Genomic DNA, 19,876 nt, shown 5'->3' on the forward strand with positions numbered 1-19,876 from the left:
AACCTGAACTGACAGCTGCATCTACAAAAAGAAAAAAGTATTCATGTAATAAGTATTCATGTAATGTTGAATTATTTTAAAATGTTATTTCTTGTTTACTTGACAAGTGTTTTCAAAATATTAAAAATTATAAGCAGCAAACTTACTTAACAACCATCAAATATTGAGTTATTAAAAGTTTTCCTGAATATATAAATCATGCTTTGTGGTTTTGAGTTAATTACCTTCTCATCACAGGTTTTAGTCCCATAAATTTGCAAAGAAATTAAACATTCCCATTTTAAATTGTTTCTATTTTAAATATCCATATAAAATATACAATATATATTATTTCTTTTTTGTTCTTTGTTGCTCTTGATTTATTTTGAATTGATTATTTTATTTATTTACATTTCAAAAGTTTTCCCCCATCCCAGTCTCCCTGCCAAACCCTTCCATCCCATCTCCCACTCTCCTTTGCCACTTTGAGGATTCTTATTCACCTACCCACCTACTTCTGCCCCACTTCTCTAGCATCTCTCTAAGTTGGGACATCACAAGACCATAGACATCGCCTTCTAAGGATGCCAGATAAGGCCGTCCTCTGCTACATATGTAGCTGGAGTTATAAATCTTTCCATATATACTCTTTGTTTAGTGGTTTAGTTCCTGAGATCTCTGAAGGGTCTGGTTAATTGATATTATTGTTCTTCCTATGGGGTTTTAATTCTCTTCAGCTCTTTCATTCCATCCCCTAACTCTTTCTTGGGCTCAGTCTGATGATTTACTGTGTGTATCTGAATCTGTATTATTCAGGTGCTGGCAGAGCCTCTCAGTAGACACCTACACCAGGTTCCAGTCAACAAATGCTTCTTGACATCAGAAAAAGTGTCAAGGTTTGGTGTCTGCAGATGAGATGAATCCCAAAGTGAGGTCATCTCTGGATGCCCTTTCTTCCAGTTTCTGCTACATTTTATTGTTCTTGCATTTCCTTTATACAGGAACAATTCTGGGTTAACACTTTGAGATGCCTGGGTGCAATCATCCCTCAACTAGGGGCATATCTATTGGAGGTAGTCTCTACAGATTCTCTCTCCCTTTTGTTGCCTGATGCTCTAGGATAGGGTAATGCTAGGGCACTGAGGCAGGAGTTAGCTAGGCAGGTGAGGGAGCCCCCACATAAAAGCAGGGTTAGGGGAGGCGATAGGGAGATTGTGGAGGGGAAACTGGTTAAGGGGATAACATTTAAAATATAAATAAATAAAATAACTAATAAAATGTAAAAAGAACAAAAGTAATTCAAGTATATCAAAACAAACAAGAGAAGAATTACAAATATTACAAAGAAAATATTTTATGTTTGAACTACACTTTAAGGAGTCTTTGCTTCAAAGAACATTGATGAAGATGTAAAGCCTATGTCCACAAGAAGCATTTTGGACTCTTTGCTCTCCTCCCCTCTTCCCCTTTGTCTATTCTCTCCCCATTCTCCATGTGCCCTTGGCCTGCCTCCTTTGTTCCTCCCCTCTTTTATTCTTCTCTCATTAAACATCACCACATGGGAAAAAAGAAGAAGCATTATGGAGATATTCTTCAATAATAAAATGGGTCAAAAACAAAACAAAACAAAAAACAAACAAACCAAAAGAGACAAAGAACATTGATGTTCCTTCTACTTTTCTTTTTTTTCCTTAGGGCTTATCATTAAAGTTAATTTTAGTTTTTTTGAAATCCAGGAAATTTTGTCTCAAACATATATTTTCATAAGTTGGTTTGTTTTATTGATAGCCATGTCTTTCACAATAATGCAGTATGTGAACATTTTTCAATATGTCTTGCAATATTTCATAGTGACCTCATTATCTCTGTTGAAGTTTATATCTAAGACACAAAACCTTTTAAGAAAAATAATTTATTAGAAAAATTAATGAATTTTTATCATTAAGCCTTATTTTTCATATATTTTACATTTCAAATTCTAATCTCAGCAAAATTTTTTCATCTTGAAAGCCCTGTTATTATCACTATGACATTTTTAGATCAAACTATTTTAATTTGCTTTAAAATATAAAAGTATTTAAAACATAGTCACAAAAATAAATTTAAATTTACTAATGTTGTGTGGGAAACCGTGCTTACAAAAGATTTCTCAATTTTGTATTCACTCTGTTTAATATTTATAACTTTATTAAATTAATTTATGAGGACTTCAATAAGGTTGCATAATTAATAGCTTACTATTCTATGGATAATGCAATTAAGGAATAGATGATTGAAGGCCACCTTACAAATGAATATGTTATGTTCATGTAATTATTCCCATCTTTTTATCTCAATTATCTAACACTGAATATGAAATCTGTTATATTTCATGCCTATTGATCAACAACTCAGTATGATAAACATATAGAGAATATAAATATATGCAATAAGTCCTGTTGTAAATAAATTACCAATTAAATTCAACATTAAATGATAATCAAAATGAGGTTTATTGTCTGTATCAAAATGTATCCAATGGTATTTGGAGACTTTATTATATAATACCATAGATCATCTGTCTTCATTATGTTTATCCATGACGGACAAAAGTGTCTTAGTGTTACAAAAACAGTTACAGATTCATGTATATTAAGCCTTAATTTTTTTCAGAAAACCTTCCTTTTTTAAAGAAGATTTGACTACTGGAAATATACAAGTCTTTAAAATTTAGCATTTCATTCTGGCTGCCTTATAATAACAAAACAACACACTATTAGAAACAAAAAGACAAATATATGGGTTTTTACACACAGACACACACACACACGTTCATTTTCCAACTGAATTGATATTTTATTGACTCAAATAGATATCTTGTTATTATTAATTCAAATACAATCATTAATAAAATGATAGCACCAGATTTGTGTCCACTATTATATTGTGTAGAAAATCCTAAATAATCTATGGCAGTTGCTATACATGAGCATGAGAATGTTAATAACAGAGAATAGAAGGGGCTATTGAAGAACAAATAGAATTGATTGTGTGAAAAATGAAGAAGAAGGAAACCATAGAAGAACATGTCTGCAATATCCAACATGTTCAAGAGATTAAACAACATCAGTCCATTTGACATACATTTAATTTAAAAGTAAAACAGAATAAAATAAAATATCTTAAAGGTAAATATAATATTCACAGTATTGTATAAATCACTCAATAACAGACAAATATTCTCAACTAATTTTTCTCTTGCCTATTGCATACATGTCTTCTTGTCATTTTAATAAACTACTAATCTTAAACATGTATAGTATTTTGATTGAAGTGAGATCTGAATAGTTTTTAAATAGGGATATAAAATTTATTCAAAATATTTGGTTCACGTATCCTTTTCACACTAAATCGTTTGGAAATTTAAAATGGACCATGTATATATACATTTCATATTAACATTATCTTTGTTTGATTTATCTCTGTCTTTTCTAAAGTTGTTGTTATTTCAGACTCTAAAAAACAAGCAAAGAAAAGACAAGATGACTTGATTGAGTAACCAGTACCCTTTCTGTTCTATAAATTATTGACTTTTTTAGTTTCTCTACACCATGGATATGTAATGGATAATGAAATATAATAGAAAAGAGGGAACATGCTGATATTTTAGCATTGCCATGCAAAAAATATGAATGTATTGGTAGAACATTTATTTTTAGGTCTATAAGCATCAGATGCAACTGAAATTTACTACTATTCTGGTTAAAATCTTTTGAGATTTAGGAATCTGTAGTTTGACACTTACATTAAATTTGAAATATTTTAATCCTCAAACACTTTGTAAATATTGATTTTACTCTTCTGCAATGGAAAAACAATCTATTATTTGTTTTTCTCTTTTCATTTTTTAAAACTCTGAAAAATATAAATTATTTTATATTCTGGAATCAGAATATAATTACACTGTTATCCCTTCCCTTCAATCACTTCAAATCCTTCTGTATAGTCCTCTTTGCTCTCTTTCATTTCATAGTCATTTTATTTTATTAATTGTAGAGCTGTATAGTTTTTATTCATTCCTGACTTTGGTTTATTTCTTATAGTTCATTTCTACCCTAAAATTATGAATGTGACCATTATACTGCATTCAGTTTCATGAAATCATTCAGTCTATTTGTTTTTTTTTTATTTTTTTAATCTTTATTAACTTGAGTATTTCTTATTTACATTTCAATTGTTATTCCCCTTCCCTGTTTCCGGGCCAACATCCCTCTAACCCATCCCCATCCCCTTCTCTATGGGTGTTCCTGTCCTCATCCTCCCCCCATTACTGCCCTCCAGCCAAAATCACGTTCACTGGGGGTGCAGTTTTGGCAGGACCAAGGGCCTCCCCTTCCACTGGTGCTCTTACTAGGCTATTCATTGCTACCTATGCAGGTGGAGTCCAGGGTCAGTCCATGTATAGTCTTTGGGTAGTGGCTTAGTCCCTGGAAGCTCTGGTTGCTTGGCATTGTTGTACATATGGGGTCTCGAGCCCCTTCAAGCTCTTTCAGTCCTTTCTAAGATTCCTTTAATGAGGGTCCCGTTCTCAGTTTAGTGGTTAAATGATGGCATTCGCCTATGTATTTGCTGTATTCTGGCTGTGTCTCTCAGGAGAGATCTACATCCGGTTCCTGTCTATTTATTTGTTTTTATTTAAAGACTCTAGTGATTCCAGCATCTAGTTACTTCAAAACATATTGTATGGAACAATCTCTTCTCAACAACAACAAAAAACTATCTTTTTATGCTATACTTACTAAAATATTTTATATAGAAATTAATGTCAGAATTTTTCTTTTCTTTTTTTAATTCGATTTTTTTAGTTATATTTCAAATATTATCCCCTTTCCTGATTTCACCTCTGGAAACCCCATATTCCATCCCCTTCCCACTGCTTCTATGAGATGCTCCCTCACCCACCTACCCACTCCCTACCACCTCTTGCCCTGGTATTCTTCTACACTGGAACATCGAGCCTTCATAGGACAAAGGGCCTCTCCTCCCACTGATAACAGATAAGGCCATCCTCTGCTATATATGCTGCTGGAGCCATGGGTTTGTCCATGTGTACTCTTTGGATGGTGATTTAGTCCCTTGGAGCTCTGGTTTGTATGTATTGTTGTTCTTATGGGGTTATAAACTCCTTCAGCTATTTTTATAAGGCAGTTCTCACAATTTATGTTTTTAAATAACAATTTAATGTATTCTTCATTGCGCAGCTTTATCACAACAAGTAGAATGCACCTTTTTTAATTTTTTTTAAAAATCTTCACATATAAGTGACATTTAAAAACTATATGTACATATGTAAAATTCTTTTATCACATTTATTATAGATTTGATTATTAGTTTTGATAATTTTAAAAGTGAATGGTATGTTTTGCTATATTTTATATGTTAGTAAAATAATAATTTTAATAGAACAGTTATGCTAATGTATTAAAAGTAAATCTGATAAAGTGTACTAAATTAAAATGAGACTTGAGGATGTATACTCAGTGTATACTCTTCAAGTGCTGGAAGTATGAGCAATCATTACAAATACATATAAAATCTGCCCAGATTTTATATTTGTACATTCAAAATTAGTTGTCTATATAAATTTAAAATATAAAATAAAAGTAAATGTAAAATGACTTGATTATTGCATTTCTTTGCATGCATGTTTGTGGCAGAGAACTTCTTTGAGTTTTCTATTAGCGCAGCATTTCATAAAGTATAATGTTATTTCAATGTGTAACACAATATATTATAAATGGACCAGTTATAAGAAAGGAGAAAGGAAGTAAAAAGAGAGACAAGGAGAGAGAGGGGGGGCAGACAGAGACAGAGACAGAGACAGACAGAGGGAGACAGAGAGAGAGAGAGAAAAACGAACCATCCCCCACAACTTCGAGAAATGATGTCCACCCTACTTTGCATATAAGTATTCTACTTCTGTAGGTGTGCAAACATTAGAAAGGATGGTTTGTGTTTAAGACAAGAAACTTAATCTCCAAGTATTTAAAGTTTGAGGTTTTCTTTTAAGCTGAGTGGTTTTTAGCACCGTAGAGAATTAAGTGGCTTTGAGAATGATTTTTATATCAACATGCTCCACAGCTTTTGTAGGTTTCAGGCGGCCATTTTAAAGATATTTTGTTCAAATAATGGATTTGTTTTATTCTCCGATAAGTCATTCAGTAATCCCTTGCATTGCAGCTTATTGCTGCTGTAGCCAAAGTTAATTAATTAGAAATATTAAAGCTTGGATTAACACTTGGACCCGATTCACAAATCATTTACTTGAAAGTATCTAAGTTGCCCAGTAAATTTACTTTTAAATGTAATGCTATACTGGAAAAACAGGTTTAAAAAGAAACTTTTAAAGACTGTGTAGTCCATTCAAAATAAGGCTTCTAAGTTTCGTTCTAGACAAATTGCCTCAAGCTGTGAGTACTTGTGTCTATTCTGGAAGCTGTTATACTTCTTCTTTCCTGATATATGCCTTACTTTCAGGAATAAAACAGTTATCTGAGAGGCCAGGGTTTCCATTCCATAGTGTGATTTGTTACATTGAAAAGCTGCTGTATGAACTCCTCAGTATTTACAAAGGTTTGGAATCTAAGACAACAGGTGGAGATATGCTGACAAAATATGTGAGAGCCTTTTTTTCACCAAATACAAAGCTAGTTATTATTTGAGAAAACAGGGCAAGGTAGGGTGGATTGTGAAGCCATAATCAAAGGAAATCTAAAGGATATTACATTCTGCTCTTCCAGGAGCAAAAAAGTCAAAACACAAATTGTTTCCACAGGAGGGCTTGCATATCAACTTCTCTGGTTGTTTGCTAAACAAACTGAATGAAGTACAAACTGCAAATGATAATAATCTGAGCAAAAATCCAAAATCAATAGTCAAAACAGGTTCTGGAGCTTTCTGTAAGAAACAACAGGGAAACTATTTTAGAATTGCAGAACCACCTGTTTCTGTAAACTTAACAGTACTATCAGTATTTTTAAAAAATGGGAGCATGGGGTGAAAAACATTAATACTGTTATGATCCAGTTAAGTTTTATATATGGGTATTACTATTTGAATCACACTTAATTTTCACATGTTGAGATAATGTCATGGTCCTGAAAACATGGCTCTGGTTTTTTATAAGTTTGCTTCCTAGCATCGTCCCCATTTGGATGGCCCAAAATCTTTTTATAATTTCAACACCCTCTTCTGGTCACCACCTGTCCTTCTATTCACACACACACACACACACACACACACACACACACACACACACGCACGCGCACTCAATATTTCTTTAAAAGATAATCCTTCCTTATCTCTTGTTTTTCCACTATTTAAACACATTAAAACAACTGTTTGCTCACGTACTATAGAAAAGCATCTTGCAAACTTAAAGTTCCATTCTTCCTATTTGCTACAGACTGCCGTGCAGTTTTTCTTTAACAGTTAATCAAATCACTACAACACTCTGCATGACTTTTTAAACTAGTTGATATTGGGACAGAACTCACATATTAAGTAAATCTGATTATGTTAACCACCAACATCATACTTCACCTTCATGAAAATATAGACACCAGAAAGGGAATAGGGAGGGGGGAGGGAGGGTAGGGGAGGCAGTGGGAGCAGGGTCACAGTACTAATCTGAGCATTGTTCTAAGCCAGATTGTGCCATCAATCACAATGGTCAAACCAATTTAGACTTTTAAAATCTCCAATACGAAGTGATGCTATACTCACACATTACTCTGTAAGAAAGTTATTCAGATTTTTCTCTGCTCTAACTTACCTAGGTACCAGGGCTCCTCAGGCCATGGCTTAAGGGTTATGGGGCTCGTCAGTCTTCATCATATTCAACAATTCTGGGTACAAACACTGAAAAACAGCTGCATTTTTTTTGCAGTACATACCCCAGGTATTTCAAGATAACCTCTTCAGGACACTAGTTAAAACCTAGGGTTATTAGAAGGGGTGCGGTGTGTTCCATCCCAAATCTATTGCTCAATAGAGGCTCTCGCCTCTGAAAACTGAAAGGGAACTGAGAGTTCTAGTTTCAAAGCCATTCTTCGTTCACCCTAGTGAACTAGTGTTACTGTCAGGTAAAAAATCCAAACTGCCACTTAAATGGCATTTCCATGTTTTAGGAGATAGCTTGACCTCAATAGATTGTCCATAGAAATTTCTTATGTCTTTCAAACCATTTCATTCCATTGAAAACAAAACTAGGTCAAAGGAGAAAAGGTTTGCTCTTACCCCATTTCACTGTGTCCGCCTTCCTGCCCACCTCTGTACATGCCTCCACAATCAAATGATGACCTCCCCCCTTCCCCTGCTGCAGTTATCAGGGCCACTCAAGCTCCGGTTCTCTCCTGGTCCAGAAAATCCTCCAGATTCCTGCCATAAACACCCATGCTACTGGGGTGGTCCTGTCACAATGAACTCTGCTGCTGCCCGTAGCAACAGAGTGGCTGCTCTGTTGGCTATATTGATTTGAAGTCTGGTTGTAGGATCCAGTCTGAGAGGGGCAACTAGTAGAAGGCTGCTGCCCATAGCTGCTTTTTTGACCATAGCCACTCTGCTGTCCATAGAGGCTGGGCTGCTCATAGGTGTTCTGCTGATAGTAACTACTCCGCTGTGAAGAGAAGTAGCTGGTAGGAGGATAAGAGGGAAGTGTGGTGATTGGCTGCACTGGGTAGCTCCCAGGTACCTGGGAATAACTGTAATTACTCTGTCTATATCCTAGGACGGGTTGGTTAATCCCCCCTGTGCTAGATTGAGGCTCCTTAGCCTCAGCAGGCTTGTTACCATCCTGTGCTCTTGTAGGTGTGGCTGCTGCTGTGACTGTAGGCTGGGTTAGGCAGGTTGGATGCCACATGCACACTGAACTGCTTAAGAGGCCTGCGTTGAGGTGACTGTAGCAGTGGTGGTGTCCTAAGCACCAGTGCCATATCCTTAGACAGGCTGACTCTGGCTAGGGGGCAGTTGAACTGGTATAACCAGTGTGAGGCTGTCCATAAGAATTTGCATTTGCAGTTTGCTGGTAGGTGGCAGTGCTCTGAGCCTGGGTACAGCTGACATCAGTTGGCTGTCTGTTGGTTCCGTAGCTTTGTTGCCCATATGCCTGGGTGGTCTGTGCTTATCTTGAGTTGGCTGGGCTGTGTAAGCACTGTAACCCTGCTGAGCTGTAGTTTAGTTATAGGTACTGTAATCCATGGATGCCGTTTTCCCTCCTTCCTCCTCGTTTTCTCAATGTCGGTCTCCCTCTCGCCAACAGTAGCCTTCAATACGACTTTTTATACCTACTTTCCCCTTCATCCTCTCCCTGATTAAACCATTCAGTCCTCAGTCCCCCACTTCTCTATTTTCTCTTATCCTGTAACTTTCTCTGTGCGCTTTCTTAACGTGCTCCACAGTCGGACTCCTGCCCTCTACCCCAAGTTCCCTGTATTCCACCTGTCTCCAAGTCAAACACACAAAAGACTTGAAGCTATTATCCACATATTAGACCAAGCATGCAGTGTTTCTCTTTATTTACCTCTGAGCTGAGTCATCCAATCGAATTCATTAGTGGCTTACTATTATATTGGTAATGTGTGCCACAAGTAAAATCCGGGTTCTTTCCAGTATCAGTTAATTGGTCTACCACTGACCTACCTGTTCATATTCTAGAATCTTCTCTCAATATCTGTGAAAGTTGCAGTAAATTAATGCATTCAGACGGTGCCTACATTACATCAACTTCAATGTTTTTTTTCCTGTCAGTATGAATGTACAATACAGTATACTAAAAAAAAAAAGCTACACTTTAGTTAATATTCCTTGCTCTCTTTCACAGCCACCACACAGAGTTTTGCTTTGTGCTGTTTTGTTTGCTCTGCATCTGCATCCTGAAGGATACAAATTTCATTATCAGAATTTTTATAATAATTTCTTGAGGCGCCATGAGTAAAATACAGCTTCCGTGAAAAGTGCAGAGATATTTTAAAATCAAAGATTCCAGTGATTGTAGATGATTCCAATGAAGAGATAAATCTCAGTATACATTCTTGCATTATCCCTCAGAAAAGGCCAATTGTCTTGTTCTTAGTGTGGCAAATCTAAAAAAAAATCACTCTGATAGCACTAGTTACACTAGTTTTATACTAGTTTCTTTTTATGATTTTTAAGGGCACAATAAGAAGAAAACAAAAACAAAACAAAACTCTCTCCTGCCTGGTGTTCTCCCCACTTGAGACTGTTCATAGGAGGCACTGTTAATTCCAGATTGCCTCTTCCAATTTCTGTTTCATCAGAAGGACACAAGGTTATATTCTCTTGTAAAGTAATTTACATAATGATTCAAATGAACATTTCCAGGCTAAATTTTTGGTCACCAAGATAATCAGAAAAATGTTCTAAAGGGATTAAGTAGGTGCTTGAATAGCTATTTGCTGATGACATCAGGAAATTAAAAGTTATAATAAGAAAAGCAACTTCTTACCCTGCCAAAGCTTCCCACTTCTGTTCGAGTTTCACAATCCATACTTACTCTAGGAGAGAAATTGGTTCTTTAAAGCTGCATGATATTAAAGAGATTTAAAGTTTTAAAAGTCATTTTTTTCTAAATTGCTAAGTATAAGAAGAAATATTTCTTTTGAAACATAGTACTTAATCTCTTATCAAAAATTTCAGAATTTTTACTTCAACACATTTCTTTTCACACATCTATGAACTCTGATTTTTGGGGAATAAGTCAATGTCCTTTCCCTCATAAATTTTTCATTCATATATAGTGATAAATCATAATATAGGCAAATGCACCCAGAAATATAAAATATTTCTATCTGATGTAGCAGTGAATTTAGCTCTACTGCTTTTGTTCCAGGAAGGAGAGTTGCATGCACACCCACCCTTGAGATATCTGGATTTGTGAATGGAAGACACACACACACACACACACACACACATATTCAAATTAAGTTTAAAATTCGTTGACTAGCTCAAAGGTTGGGAACTCCTAACCTTCCCATAATCCTAGGTTCAAATGGGAAAGTGGACAGTGGCCACACACCACAATTCTCACATGGCTGTTGGCTTTATTTCCTGCAATTTCTACAACCAATCCTTCTCCCTCTAGTCATGGCAGTTCTGTCTTCTTTCTACCAGTGCCTAGACCGAGCAAATGTAAAGGTCCCATCCCATCTCCCTTTACCCAGCCATTAGCCATGGGCGACTTTATTGATCAATCAAAAAACAATTGTGGACAAGGACGTTCAGTGTTCAACGGCCAAATTTTTGATTAAATCAAAGCATTAGAACCATTCCCCAACAATCTGATGTCAGAAATGAATTTTTACCTATAATAGACTAATTAAATTCTATCTACAAACAGAGCCATCTTGGTAGACAGGTAAATTAATTGATCAGAGAGCTAGGTAATTAAATAAATAACCAGATTCAATTAACAATTACCATTTATTGATATTCGATATCAATGTAAAACAAGCTCTGTTTTGGTTTCAGAAATACACCATTATTTTTTTTTATCTTGGCCAGTATCAACTTTACACATGTTTATAATTTTTGAGACAAAGCCTCTTTATAGAGCCTTACACCTCCCTTTTTTAACCTTGCTGCCTGTAACACAAAGATATTCACCTCCTTCTACCTCCCAATTATTCATATTTTTAAAATCAGGAAATTTTCTTGGTTGGTATAATTTTGATTTAATGTATATAATTTGTACTATTCAAAATTCACATGTACTATGTTTCTTTTTATCTTAGAGCTATATTTAAGGATGGTAGATTGAAGTACATGTCTCAGAGAATGATTGCGTTACTTGAGTTTCTGTAATCTATTACTTCTTTTTTATTTCTACATCTTTCATTTGTTTAATTTGCTGTTGGTTGTTGTTAGTGTTGCTTTTGAATTTTCTTGCTATTTATATTACTGTATGTAGTCTTCATTATTTTGTAAAGTATATTTTGTATATTCTTGAAATATATTTCTTGTGGTAAAAATGGTAGAATTTGAGGACTATAGGCTTATTGTTTAACCTTCAGTTAGTCGTTTCACATTGACTTCAAAAAGTGCCCATGAAATAAAAGCACCATATAGTTATAATATATTTATCTGACTCGGAAATAATTTGATCCTGGCCCTCTTCCATGCTGAGATTAAACAATTTTCTCTTGTACCTTGTTCCTGAATGGCAAACTCTAAATTGTATAATTTATTTATGACCAACGTTTTCTTAAATGTCTGTTTTTACCATCAAATACTTTCTGTGCATACTAAAGAGTGTAGATCTTGTTTACTTCTCTGAGATTTCTCTGCTTTGTCTTTTTAAGCAATGACCATATGTAATGCTTATCTCTTCTTTTTTTATGAGAGTCTATGTGAACCCTTTACCGTAGAGTTATATCATGAATATAATTCAGGAAAGAGGAAAGCAAAACACACACACACACACACACACACACACACACACACACACACACACACAAACACACACCCCAAATTCAAACATCTGCTACTTCACAAATAAAATAGAAGAGAAAATTAAAAAATAAAAGTAATGAAGATAAAAATGATGAAATTTATCTACAACATGATATATAAGAATTCTGTTAAATGGAGTGAAACAGTAGCAGCAAAGGGGAAAGAATAGTCTGAAATATTTATATAATGAAAATACACAAATACAAAGAAAACAAAATAACCAAAGTAAAAGTAAGTGAAATTAGTAGAAGCATGATGTTCCATGGCTTTTTTAGCAAATAGTAATAGTAACTTCCTTTTAAAGACTATAACATATTAATAGGAAAAATAATGCCCATGTGGCAGAAAATCTATAGTTACATTTGATCATAGCATTAATTGAGTGTGTATATAGCAAGACTGCAATTTTGACTTAGAAAAATTGGCAGTTCATCAACGACAGGAAGACATGTTATTCCTATGGTATATGTCTTAACGACAGCACCAAAATTCATTCTGTAGTGCTAAGACTGAGTATCTGAGATAGAGTAATTTACAAAGAAACAGATTATTAACTGACTATGAATTACAAGCCTAGGGTGTTGAGTATCAATGTGCTATGCTGTTATAAAAATGGTACCGTGAGTATGCTACAAAATAAGAAATACCACATATACTCACTTGTTTCTTTAGAGAAGGAAAGTTATGACCCCAAATGCTAATTAAAGAGTAGTAAAGAGACAGAATGAATCTTCCCATTTATAATGCCATTAACACTAGGAGCCCTTAAAGATTAATTACTGCTTATTCGGGTCATGTTTTAATATTTCTAAGTTAGCAAATAAATTCAAAAACTAATTCTAGCAAGAGAAGGCATTCAAATAATAATATAACATAAATAGCACAATATTTGCTTAATTACCTTAAACTAGTTTAATTACTTATGAAAAATCACTTGTTTCCACAATCTGAATACAATAAGAAATAGTAAGAAATTCATAAAACATTTGCAAACATCATGATAAAGAAGCATGCTTTGAATTAAATTTTAAAAATCTTAACATCTTTAATCAATGAAGATATTTATTTTATAAATAAAAGTTGGGGATTTCAAAATTAATATGACCAGAGGCATGGATATTGTCTTCTCAGTTAAAGAAATTGTAAAAGGTTTAAATACAACTGACATAAATATACATAACAAAGTTATGGAAAACAATAAACAACATATGGTTGCCTTCTATTATTGCTGCCATTGCATTTATGTAGGTCCAATAAAGCTTATACAAAATATAGCACAGATTACGGAAATAGTTCAACAGAACAAAACATGGTATCTTTAAAATTATAGTATCACAAGGAAAAGAAAATTTATGTGAAACTTGAAATAATTCAGCATAAAAAAGGAATCTACATAAGATCTTAAATAAGTAGTAAACAAAATATAATTATTTTTACATTTCTTTTAAAAAATGGACACAGACATGTAAACTAAAAACACAAAGGTAAAAGAGCCCAGTGTCAAACCTTGGTTATTATTTTTTGGGTTGTTTATCAATTAAGATAACATAGACCCTGAAACATTACAGGTTATCACCAGTGCTTTTGGATAACATCTATAATTTGATCCTATTAATGAAGTTATCATAAATTTGAATTGTATGACATGGCCATATCAAACTGATAATGATATAGAAGCTTGATTTTTACCTTTTATATTTTCTGATAATAGAAAGGACTACCAAACAAGAAACATAATCAGCTTTTTTATCCAACTGTAAACTTTGAGAGAAACACTAAAGACTCATCTGTCTAAACTGCTCACAGGTGGAGAGAGGCATGAGTATCACAAAACAACCAAACGCATCCTGATTATATTTAAGACACATTCAGTAAGATAAAATGCATGCTTGGAACCATAATAAGGCAATGACCTGTAGCCAGACTGGTCATAGTCTCTATAATAGAAAAGATCACAATTATTCTGTTTAATGGACGTAGTATTAAACTGAACCCTAACCACTTATCATTATATGCAGGTGTTATGTTTTTAATCCACCCCAATACTCAACTGATAGGCTTCTATTTGTAGTAGATGGTGATTAAAAACAGAACCCAATCTGCCCATAGTGCAGAGACAAGGAGATTATACAATGTTTGATTCTAAAGGAAATGTGCATGCTGTCTAGGAATTTACACTTAAATTCTGGAAGTTAATCAAGAAAAATGACACGATTCTGTAATATTTTGGTAGTCAAAGAAAGAAACTAGCCTTTGGCAAAATGGCCATTTTTACTATATTAATCCTGCCAATCCATGAGCATGGGAGATCTTTCCATCTTTTGAGATTTTCTTCAATTTCTTTCTTCAGAGACTTGAAGTTCTTGTCATACAGATCTTTCACTTGCTTGGTTAGAGTCATACCGAGGTATTTATATTATCTGGGACTATTGTCAAGAGTGTCAGTTCCATAATTTCTTTCTCAGCCTCTTCATCATTTGAGTAGAGGAAGGCTACTGATTTGTTTGAGTTAATTTTATGCCACACCACTTGGCTGAAGTTGTTTATCAGGCTTAGTACTTCTCTGGTGTGAGGTGCTATGTGCACACATTGAGCTTTAGTAAGGTTTCTTTTGTGGATGTCCAAAAATGATATGTACTCATTAATGAATGGATATTATCCCAAATGCATGGAATACCCAAGATATAATTCACAGACCACATGAAGCTCAAGCAGATGAAAGACAAACCTGTGGGTGCTTCACTATTTCTTAGAAGAGGGAACAAAATACTCACAGGAGGAAACAGGGAGATAAAATGTGGAGCAGAGATTAAAGGAAAGACCATCCAGAGACTGTAAAACATGGGGAATCCACCCCACCAAACAATGAGTACATATGGAGCCACCCATGGTTCCAATAGCATATGTAGCAGATGATGACCCTGTAGGGCATCAGTGGCCAAAGAGGGCCTTGGTCCTGTGAAAGTTTGATGCCCCAGTGTAGGGGAATGCCAGGGCGTGAAAGCAGGGGGATGGAGGAGCACTCTAATGGAGGCAGGGCCTGGGGGGATGGAATGGGGGTTTCTGGAGGGGAAACCAGGAAAGGAGATAACATTTGAAATATAAATAAAGAAAATATCCAAAAAAAAAGCAAAGAAAAAAGGCTGAGCATATTCAAATAGATATTTTTGTTAAGAAATTGAAATGATATCAAGGCAATTGAAACAATTCCTGAAAAAAAATATCAGTGCCTCTGAATTGCTGGTTGACCAGACTGTTCAATTTTTATACACCTGAGTGATTGTATAGCAGCTAAAGTATGCAAGGGAAACAATCATGTGTTAAGATGTAGCTGGAATAATACGCATTTTGAGATTATGAGTCACAAAGAATGAACCTTTATATTATACCTTCACTTCCTTTTACTACAGTAGGCACCATTCTAATTTAAATTGAGCTAATTTTCAATGTCATAATATGTTTAAATATAAAATTCAGTAAAGCTTAGAGAAATATGTCAGATTCATATTTAAAAACCAAGATTGAAGCTCAAGTTTAGATGGACTTAATATAACTTGCATTCCACTGTCATCATTCAGCTTAAGAAATTACCAATAACTTTCTTCTTATTTTGAAAAACTCAACCAAATATTGAGCTGTATTATGTGTCAAATAGACTTTTAAACATTTTCCTTATACTATAATTGGTAATAAAAGCACATAAAAGTATAGATTCTGAATTTTACTGAGTTTTTCACAATTTAAACTGTTAGTAGCAGAGCAATGCAGTCTGTAGTGTGCAAAAGCATAAAGCCCTTTATTTCATAGGAAATAGCCTAAAGTGATCAGCACGTTAGGGGATAATTAATTTGATACAAGGTTCATATCAGTAAATATGCTAATCTATCTATTTAATCATTAATTATAAAAACAAGGGAAATCAGTTGCAATAATTAAATGACATTGTAATTTTGAAAATGCTAGTTTCATTTTCAAAATTCAGATTTATTTATTATAGGTTTTTTTTATTAACTTGAGTATAGTTTTAATTTATATTAGAGTGTGTTGCAATGCTTGTGTTCCACTTCAGACAAGTATGCTCTCCCTTCTGACCCATACCTCCTCCCCAAACCCCTGTCTCCAAGAGCATGTCTCCTCTCCACCCACCACACCAGAACTCTAAACTCCCTGTGACCTCCAGTCTCTTGAGGGTTATGTGCATCTTCTCTGACTGAACACAGACCTGGGGGTCCTTGGCTATATATGTGTTATAGGCCTCATGTCAGCTGGCATATGCTGCCTGGTTATGATCCAGTGTCAGAGATCTCAGGGGTCCAAGTTAATTGAGACAGCTGGTCCTTCTACAGGGTCTCCCTCTTCCTCATCTTCCTCTAGCTTTTCTCTAATTCATCCAAAGGGATCAGCAGCTTCTGTTCATTGGTTGGGTGCACATATCAGGATCTGAATCTTTCATCTGTTTGTTGGGTCTTTAGGAGGGCAGTCATGATTTATCTCTTTTCGTAAGCACGCCATAGCCCCATAATGGTATCAGGTCTTGAGGCCTCCCGTTGAGCTGGATCCTATTTTGGGCCTGTCACTGGACAATATTTTCATCAGGTTTTTCTCTATTTCTATCCTTCCAGTTCTTTCCAACAAGAACTGTGTGTCAGAGTTTGACTGTTGGATAGAAACCCCATCCCTCACTCTATGTCCTGTCTTTCTGCTGGAGATGAGCTCAACAAGTTCCCTCCTTCCATTGTAGGGCATTTTATCCCCACTTTGAGTTCTGAGAGTCTCCCACCTCCCAGGTCTATGGTGTATTACGGAGTCCATCCAACCTCCTTCATTCCAAGGTTGCCTGTTTCTATTCTTTGTGTTGGGCCTCAGGGCTTCAGTCCTTTCCCCCCCATCCCATACCAGATCATGCTCCCCTCTCTGACCACACCTGTCCCATTTCCCTCCCAGTCTTCTTCTCGCCACCTAGTGGCTGTTTTCTTCTGCCTCCCATGTGGAACTGAGGTATCCTCCCTTGGTCACTCCAGCTTGCTGACATTCTTGAGTTCTTTGGACTTTATCTTGGGTATTCTGTAATTTTTTGGCTAGTAGCCACTTATTAGTGAGAACATACCATGCATGTCATTTCAGGTCTAAGTTATCTCATTTAGGAGGATATTTTCTGGTTCCATCCATTTGCCTGCAAAACTCAAGACGTCCTCATTCTTAACAGCTGAGTAATATTCCATTGTGTATATGAACCACATTTTCTGTGTCCATTCTTCTCTCATGGGACATCTCAGATGTTTCCAGCTTCTGGCTATCATAAATAAAGCCACTATAAGCATAGTGGAACATGTGCCCCTGTTGCATGGTGGAGCATCTTTGGGGTATATTCCCAGGATTGGTATTTCTGTGTCTTTAGGTAGGTCTATTTCCAATTTCTTGAGGAACCTCTAAATTTATTTCCAGAGTGGTTGTGCCAGTTTGCAATCCCAGCAGCAATGGAGGAGTGTTCCTCTTTTTCCACATTCTCCCCAACATGTGCTGTCATCTGAGATTTTGATGTTAGTCATTCTAACTGGTGTAAGGTGGAATCTCAGGGTCACTTTGATTTGCATTTCTCTGATCACTAAGGACTTTGAACATTTGTTTAGGTGCTTCTCAGCCATTTGAGATTCCTCTATTGTGAATCCTCGGTTTAACTCTACACCCCATTTTTGATTCAGTTGTTTGATTTTTTTTTTTTTTTTTGGTGTAAGCTTCTTGAGGTCTTTATATATTTTGGAATTAGCCTTCTATCAGATGTGAGGTTAGTGAAGAATTTTTTTCTCCATCTGTAGGATGACGATTTATCTTATTAATTATGGCCTTTCCCTTTCAGAATCTTTCCAGTTTCTTGAAGACCCATTTATCAACTCCATATCTTAGCTCTGTTTAGGAAATTTCCCCCTGTGCCAATGAGTTCAAGGCTCTTTCACACATTCTCTGCTATTAGATTGAGTGTATCTGGTTTTATGTTGAGGTCCTTGATCCACTTGGATTTGAGCTTTATGCATGGTAAAAAATATGGCTCTATTTTTATTTTTCTACATACAGACATCCAGTTATTCCAGTAAAATTTATTGAAGATTCTTTCTTTTTTCCATTGTATATTTTGGGCTACTTCTTTAAAGATCAAGTGTGCGTAAGTGTGTGGTTTTATTTCTGGTGTGTCAATTTTGTTCCATTGATCAATCTGTCTGTCTCTGTACCTGTACCATGCAGTTTTTATGACTATTGCTCTGTAGTAGAGCTTGAGGTCAAGGATGGTGATTTTCCCAGCTTTTTTTTAAAATTTTTTTTTCTTTATTAACTTGAGTATTTCTTATTTACATTTTGATTGTTATTCCCTTTCCTGGTTTCCGGGCCAACATTCCCCTAACCCTCCCCTCCCCCTCCCCTTCTATATGAGTGTTCCCCTCCCAATCCACCCCCCATTACCGCCCTCCCCCCAACAATCACGTTCACTTGGGGTCCAGTCTTTTTTCTTAAGATTTATTCATTTATTATATATAAGTATACTGTAGCTGTCTTCAGATACGCCGGAAAAGGGCATCAGATCCCTTTACAGATGGTTGTGAGCCACCATGTGGTTGCTGGGAATTGAACTCAGGACCTCTGGAAGAGTAATCGGGTGCTCTTAACCTCTGAGCCATCTCTCCAGTCCGGTTTCAGTCTTTTTTAATGTTAAGAATTGTTAATTCTGCTAATCCATGAAGAGTGGGAGATTGCTCCGTTTTCTGAGATCTTTCTTTGATTTCTTTCTTGAGAGACTTGAAATTATTGTCACAGAGATCTTTCACTTGTTTGATTAGAGTTACCCCAACATATTTTATATTATTTCTTGCTATTTTGAAGGGAGTTGTTTCCCTAATTTCTTTCTCAGCCAGTTTATCATTTGTATAAAGGAAGGCTACTGATTTATTTGAGTTAATTTTATATCTGGCTACTTTGCTAAAGTTGTTAATCAGCTGGAAATGTTCTCTTGTAGAATTTCTGAGCTTGCTTATGTATACTATCCTATCATTTGCAAATAGTGATACCTTTTTTTTTCTTTGCCAATTTGTATCCCCTTGATCTGTTTGTATTGTCCTATTGTCCTAGCACTTCTAGTACTATATTGAATACATAATGGGAGAATGAGCATCTTTGTCTAGTCCCTGATTTTAGTGGAATTGCTTCAAGTATCTCTCCATTTAATTGGACATTGGCTGTTGGTTTGTAGTAAATTGCCTTTATTATGTTTAGGCAGGAGCCTTGAATTCCTGATCTCTCTAATACTTTTAACATGATGTGGTCTCGTGTTCTGTCAAATGCTTTTTCTCCATCTTAGGAAATAGTCATATAGTGTTTCTTTGAGTTTGTTTATATGGTG

General features: G+C 35.4%; 1 pseudogene; it reads right to left on the reverse strand.

Moving 5' to 3' along the window:
• Positions 1-8,252: 8,252 nt before the first annotated feature.
• Ewsr1-ps1 (EWS RNA-binding protein 1) lies at positions 8,253-9,216 on the reverse strand (annotated as a pseudogene).
• Between the last annotated feature and the right edge of the window lie 10,660 nt (positions 9,217-19,876).

This window comes from Rattus norvegicus, chromosome 2, assembly GCF_021556685.1.
Source record: "Rattus norvegicus strain SHRSP/BbbUtx chromosome 2, alternate assembly SHRSP_T2T, whole genome shotgun sequence".
Classification (NCBI taxonomy): Eukaryota; Metazoa; Chordata; class Mammalia; order Rodentia; family Muridae; genus Rattus; species Rattus norvegicus.